This window comes from Canis aureus, chromosome 20 (genome assembly GCF_053574225.1).
Source record: "Canis aureus isolate CA01 chromosome 20, VMU_Caureus_v.1.0, whole genome shotgun sequence".
Lineage (NCBI taxonomy): Eukaryota > Metazoa > Chordata > Mammalia > Carnivora > Canidae > Canis > Canis aureus.
Genome location: NC_135630.1, coordinates 15,707,972 through 15,715,180, shown reverse-complemented (window position 1 = coordinate 15,715,180; position 7,209 = coordinate 15,707,972). Strand labels below are relative to the sequence as shown.

The 7,209-nt window shown below is 35.9% G+C and overlaps 1 long non-coding RNA gene across 4 annotated transcripts in view; it reads left to right on the top strand.

Moving 5' to 3' along the window:
• The first annotated feature begins 3,059 nt into the window (after window positions 1-3,059).
• LOC144291490 (uncharacterized) overlaps window positions 3,060-7,209 on the top strand; it is a 214,803-nt gene continuing 210,653 nt past the window's right edge. For all 4 annotated transcript variants that reach the window (XR_013358771.1, XR_013358770.1, XR_013358773.1 and 1 more), the window contains exon 1: window positions 3,060-3,232. This is a non-coding gene — a long non-coding RNA (uncharacterized LOC144291490). The remainder of the gene's footprint in view (window positions 3,233-7,209) is intronic.

The window sequence follows — 7,209 nt, the reverse complement described above, 5'->3', positions numbered from 1 at the left end:
ATTAAAACAATCATTAAAAAGGCTACAGCAACTTATATTTACTTCAATTGTGCTATTCCTTTGCTTTTCCTGACAACTTTCCTCTCACATTTTTTTGCTAGCTTTAATTAAGTTTTCTCCTTAGACCTGAAAAAAAGAAAGAAAACAAGAAATCACAGGCTCATAAATTTTCTGAGTACAAACTTGATCCGTTATCGCCTGGCGTCTAGGCTGATAATAAATGTTTTGATGCTTTTAAAGCTATTTTGCTTTATTAGTAATTAGTGGGTCAAAAATATGGATTAAATGCTATGGTGCAATGATTCCCAAACTTCTGGAGACTATAAGAATTTCCTGACACCTTTGATAAAATTGCAGGTTTAGTGCTTTCACAAGGACAATAAAATAGTCATTGAGAGGCAAAGACTGGTAATCTGTATTTTAAACATAATTTTCAGCATGAGCCAGAATTTGATGGAAATGGCCACACTCCATACCTACTAACACAAAACCCACATATTTACAAGATATCAAGACAAACTATGCACATATTTATTAAAGTTTGAAAATGTTCTTTATTACATTCTTTCATTAATATCAGAACAATGAAAACTTTTAATTATTTCCATGCTTAAAGTACTTTCATTTTCTTTCTACTTTATATGAAATGGCATCATACAGACCATTTACTGCCGTCTTCTGAGTTTACAAATCAGGAAACTGAGACCCGGGGATACAATTTTGATAATTAAATAAGTTTTAATAATTGGTCTTTTACCCTCATTGTGCTTTATAATGCTTTCTATCTCTATAGTGTTAATTGCCATTTTCAAGATATTTCTATTATTTCCTGACAAAATGCCTGTATGTTCATTCATTCATACACTAATTCATTAAGTAACACAATGAACTCCCATGATAATCAATTTACATCACTTATTATTCAAAACTAGTAACACACATGTCAGTCTTTGAATATTAAGGTCATAGGACCAGAAGAGCACAACTCTGTCAATATTCATCAAATGAAATCCTATAAAACATTCAAAGTACTCTTCAGTTATAATTTCCTTTCTTGTGCATTCTTCAGTCATTGAGCCAAAAAGGGATTTCTGTCTCTGAATGTCCTTTGGCAATACTTGTATTAGTTTTCTAGTGCTGCTCTAAAAACAGGAACCATCAGTTCTGAGACTACACAATTTTTGCTCTAACTGAACTGGAGGTCAAAATATAAACTCAAGGTGTCAGCAGGGCTGTGTCTCTTCTGAAGGCTTTAGATGACATGTTTCTTGGCTTTTTCCAGCTTCTAGAGGCTGCCCGCATTCCCTGGATTATGGCCACTTGCTCATATCCCTTCAACCAGCCTCTTGTGCTTCTCATCTCTATCGACTGGTATTTCTGTTTCCTTCTGATAAAGACACTTGAGATTACATTAAACCCATTTGGATATTCTCTTCCTTTCAACCTCCTTAACTTAAGCAAGTTTCCTTTTGTGATATAAGGTGACATATTTACAGGTGTTGGAGATTAGGATGTGGACATCTTAGGGGGAATCATTATTCAGCCTGCCACAATGCTCTAAATCTGTCATGACATGTATCACTAATGACATATTGGAAATAATTGTTTCTATTAGAAAGAAGAGAAAGATGGGATGCTTGGGTGGCTCAGCGATTGAGTGTCTGCCTTGGCTCAGGGTGTGATCTCAGGATCCGGAATCAAGTTCTGTATCAGGCTCCTTGCAGGAGCTTCTCGCCTGCTTCTTCCTTGGCCTGTGTCTCTGCCTCTCTCTCTCTCTCTCATAAATAAATAAATAAATAAATAAATAAATAAATAAATAAATAAAATCTTAAAAAAAGAAAGAATGGAAAGAAAACTAGAAAAAGAGAAACAGAGAGACAGAGTTGGAAAATCAAATTCAATTTTGGTGAAAAGAATAGTACTTTCAGTGGGTGGGTTTTGATAGCTAAACATTTAAGGGTCTTTGTTTTCCTGAAGTGTGATTTTCCTGTTAGGATAACATGCTTCTATTGGAGATGGCTTATTTTATACACAGTTCCTCTTTATTCTTCTGAAAAATAAAGAGCAGTGGCACCAACTCCAACTTTGTTGCCGTTGTTCAAACTATTCCAATTTGATCCAATATTTCATTTTAAAATGAAGCTGTGCTGTTGTTAGTGCTAATTACAATAGTTGATTGAAGTTAGGGCTAATGATCCAAACCTTTGTGATCATGATTTTCTTGAGCAGGAGCTGAGAGAAAGACACAGTTTATTTCTGGTGTCCAAGCTCAAAGTTTATATCCAACCTGTTTGCATCCTTTAATCTAGTCTTATGGGAAAAGCCATGGCAGGTGGCCTAATTCTATGATTCCCTTTTCTGGCTCAGATTAAAGAAACATACTAATATCTATCTATCTATCTATCTATCTATCTATCTATCTATCTATCATCATCATCTATCTATCTATCTACCTTTCTAGTCTACCTTTCATATGCAGATACATACAGAGGATATGTACAAGAATTTTGCATCTAGATATCCCTCCTGAACTTCTTGTTGAAAATACTTTCTTATTTATTCTCTATTCATGTATATATAAAGAATGACTTCAGCATATTATTTCTTTTCTTATATTCTAAATTAAGCAAATAGACTAAGCATAAAACATTCAAACTGGGTTACATTTACTTAAAAATTCAAACTGTTAGCAGAATGTAAAAGTACACAGGGAGTACACAATACTTGGAAAACTTAGTGCCCATTCATCTATTATATGTATAGTTATATATGTCTATTCATCAATTTTATATATATGGACATATATTAATACATATATATTATATGTAAAATAAACATATATTATATATACAAAATATATATCCATATTTTTGAAGATTTTATTCAGTGGAACATTCTGGTTTTTGGTGAGGAGAATGGTGAATGACGCACTATTCTATTATTCTCCTAACTGAAATCAAATTGTTTGATTTGTTGTATATTGCTGAGACAGTCTAGCTTGACTTTCTCTTCCCCAACATTCTACTTACAATGACTTTAAACCAATCGCCATAGTTACTATTCCAGAATAATGTTTGTGTTTGGTAGTACATATGGGCTAGGAAGAAATGAGACGTTAGCTGTTTGTATTGATCTTTTGGAGGACACTGCTGGTTTGAATGCAGTGCATTCATGCAATTCATGATTTGAATTGGCGCAGCTTCTGGGCAGGTCGACCTTCAAAGAAGAGCTAGTAAGTGTCTCAAATAGAAATATGAAGCATAAGATGGAGTTTACTTTCATCTATGCTTAATTTTCATTTTGTGCAAAATAGCACTTGAATATTAAAAATAAGGTGAACCAGAGCATAAGAATCATAAATATTTAAAAACTAACAGAGAAAAAATGGTAATTACTAACATTGCCTTCATGAACTACTTAGCCAGGTTACAGATAAAATTAATGTAGTAATTTAAATCTTAAGGAGAATAATCTGTTATATTTGCCATAGTAAATAAGATGTTGTAAGTAAAGTTTCTGGCATGTTGGTGAAAAAAATTCTTTGCCTCATTTCAGAGAAATGATATTTTCCTCCCCAAGGCCAGGACCTGGTTAAGGGAGAAATGAAACCGAACTCTTCACTCAACAATGGGATGCAAAATGCCTGACCCACAATTGCTTAGGAACCTCTTTATTCTTAGCAAGAAACCATTTTCTAAAAGTAGATTTTGCCATCTAGGTCTTCCTTCTCATAGACCTGGAAATGATTTATTTTCTATAAATAGATAATTTACTTTACCTAAAACTCTCAGATTAAATAAAGAGTTTCAGTTTTTTTGAAAATAACAGGAACTAAGAAGCTTTCAAAGGTGAAATAGAAAGTTTTAGAATTCCACTTTTAATATGATGTATTTATACATTTCTTGGGGAGAAAAAGCTATCCATTAATTTTTAAAAATGAACTCAGACTGATCATAATTGATGATAGATTAGCTAAACACTTTTAGGGTGTGTTCAGATGCTCTGGATGCTGTGGAACATTCATCGAAGGGTTTAATTTTTAGACAGGAATTTGTAATTCTCCAAAAGCCCATAAAACAAAAATAAAAATACATTGAGTATAAATACCTATAATATATACACTGGGTATATACACACCCAATATTACATACATTATTATATTCACAATTCTTATGCTTGACTCATTAGTTGAGAGCACTAAAAATTATTTTTAAAAACTTGAGTGTCTATAGAGGAAAGAGAAATTAGACCTGATACACAGAAATTTTCTAGCTGCCTCCAGAGATTAATTTGTACTTTCACTGACAATAAATACTGCTCTATGCTTTTCAGCTAGTAGTATTTTGGCATAAGCTTTGTTTCTTGGACTCTACTTTATCTCCAGGTAGTGTCTCTGAAATTCTGGTTCAGTGTTAATCATGAATAACACTCTCATCAGTGAGAATGAGAGTAAAGAAACTATGGTTTTGAGGGTATAGATCCTTTACATCTTTGGTGAGGTTTATTCCTAGGTATCTTATGCTTTTGGGTGCAATTGTAAATGGGATTGACTCCTTAATTTCTCTTTCTTCAGTCTCATTGTTAGTGTATAGAAATGCCACTGACTTCTGGGCATTGATTTTGTATCCTGCCACGCTACCGAATTGCTGTATGAGTTCTAGCAATCTTGGGGTGGAGACTTTTGGGTTTTCTATGTAGAGTATCATGTCATCGGCGAAGAGGGAGAGTTTGACTTCTTCTTTGCCAATTTGAATGCCTTTAATGTCTTTTTGTTGTCTGATTGCTGAGGCTAGGACTTCCAGTACTATGTTGAATAGCAGTGGTGAGAGTGGACATCCCTGTCTTGTTCCTGATCTTAGGGGAAAGGCTCCCAGTGCTTCCCCATTGAGAATGATATTTGCTGTGGGCTTTTCATAGATGGCTTTTAAGATGTCGAGGAATGTTCCCTCTATCCCTACACTCTGAAGAGTTTTGATCAGGAATGGATGCTGTATTTTGTCAAATGCTTTCTCTGCATCCAATGAGAGGATCATATGGTTCTTGGTTTTTCTCTTGCTGATATGATGAATCACATTGATTGTTTTACGGGTGTTGAACCAGCCTTGTGTCCCAGGGATAAATCCTACTTGGTCATGGTGAATAATTTTCTTAATGTACTGTTGGATCCTATTGGCCAGTATCTTGTTGAGAATTTTTGCATCCATGTTCATCAGGGATATTGGTCTGTAATTCTCCTTTTTGGTGGGGTCTTTGTCTGGCTTTGGAATTAAGGTGATGCTGGCTTCATAGAACGAATTTGGAAGTACTCCATCTCTTTCTATCTTTCCAAACAGCTTTAGGAGAATAGGTATGATTTCTTCTTTAAACGTTTGATAAAATTCTCCTGGGAAGCCATCTGGCCCTGGACTCTTGTGTCTTGGGAGGTTTTTGATGACTGCTTCAATTTCCTCCCTGGTTATTGGCCTGTTCAGGTTTTCTATTTCTTCCTGTTCCAGTTTTGGTAGTTTGTGGCTTTCCAGGAATGCGTCCCTCAAAACTATAGAACACTTCTGAAAGAAATTGAGGAAGACACAAAGAGATGGAAAAATATTCCATGCTCATGGATTGGCAGAATTAATATTGTGAAAATGTCAATGTTACCCAGGGCAATATACACGTTTAATGCAATCCCTATCAAAATACCATGGACTTTCTTCAGAGAGTTAGAACAAATTATTTTAAGATTTGTGTGGAATCAGAAAAGACCCCGAATAGCCAGGGGAATTTTAAAAAAGAAAACCATATCTGGGGGCATCACAATGCCAGATTTCAGGTTGTACTACAAAGCTGTGGTCATCAAGACAGTGTGGTACTGGCACAAAAACAGACACATAGATCAGTGGAACAGAATAAAGAATCCAGAAGTGGACCCTGAACTTTATGGGCAACTAATATTCGATAAAGGAGGAAAGACTATCCATTGGAAGAAAGACAGTCTCTTCAATAAATGGTGCTGGGAAAATTGGACATCCACATGCAGAAGAATGAAACTAGACCACTCTCTTTCACCATACGCAAAGATAAACTCAAAATGGATGAAAGATCTAAATGTGAGACAAGATTCCATCAAAATCCTAGAGAAGAACACAGGCAACACCCTTTTTGAACTCGGCCACAGTAACTTCTTGCAAGATACATCCATGAAGGCAAAAGAAACAAAAGCAAAAATGAACTATTGGGACTTCATCAAGATAAGAAGCTTTTGCACAGCAAAGGATACAGTCAACAAAACTCAAAGACAACCTACAGAATGGGAGAAGATATTTGCAAATGACATATCAGATAAAGGGCTAGTTTTTCCAAGATCTATAAAGAACTTATTAAACTCAACACCAAAGAAACAAACAATCCAATCATGAAATAGGCAAAAGACATGAACAGAAATCTCACAGAGGAAGACATAGACATGGCCAACATGCATATGAGAAAATGCTCTGCATCACTTGCCATCAGGGAAATACAAATCAAAACTACAATGAGATACCACCTCACACCAGTGAGAATGGGGAAAATTAACAAGGCAGGAAACAACAAATGTTGGAGAGGATGCGGAGAAAAGGGAACCCTCTTACACTGTTGGTGGGAATGTGAACTGGTGCAGCCACTCTGGAAAACTGTGTGGAGGTTCCTCAAACAGTTAAAAATATTCCTGCCCTACGACCCAGCAATTGCACTGTTGGGGATTTACCCCAAAGATACAAATGCAATGAAACGCCGGGACACCTGCACCCCGATGTTTCTAGCAGTAATGGCCACGATAGCCAAACTGTGGAAGGAGCCTCGGTGTCCAACGAAAGATGAATGGATAAAGAAGCTGTGGTCTATGTATACAATGGAATATTACTCAGCTATTAGAAATGACAAATACCCACCATTTGCTTCAACGTGGATGGAACTAGAGGGTATTATGCTGAGTGAAGTAAGTCAGTCGGAGAAGGACAAACATTATATGTTCTCATTCATTTGGGGAATATAAATAATAGTGAAAGGGAAAATAAGGGAAGGGAGAAGAAATGTGTGGGAAATATCAGAAAGGGAGACAGAACGTAAAGACTGCTAACTCTGGGAAACGAACTAGGGGTGGTGGAAGGGGAGAAGGGCGGGGTTGGGAGTGAATGGGTGACGGGCACTGGGTGTTATTCTGTATGTTAGTAAATTGAACACCAATAA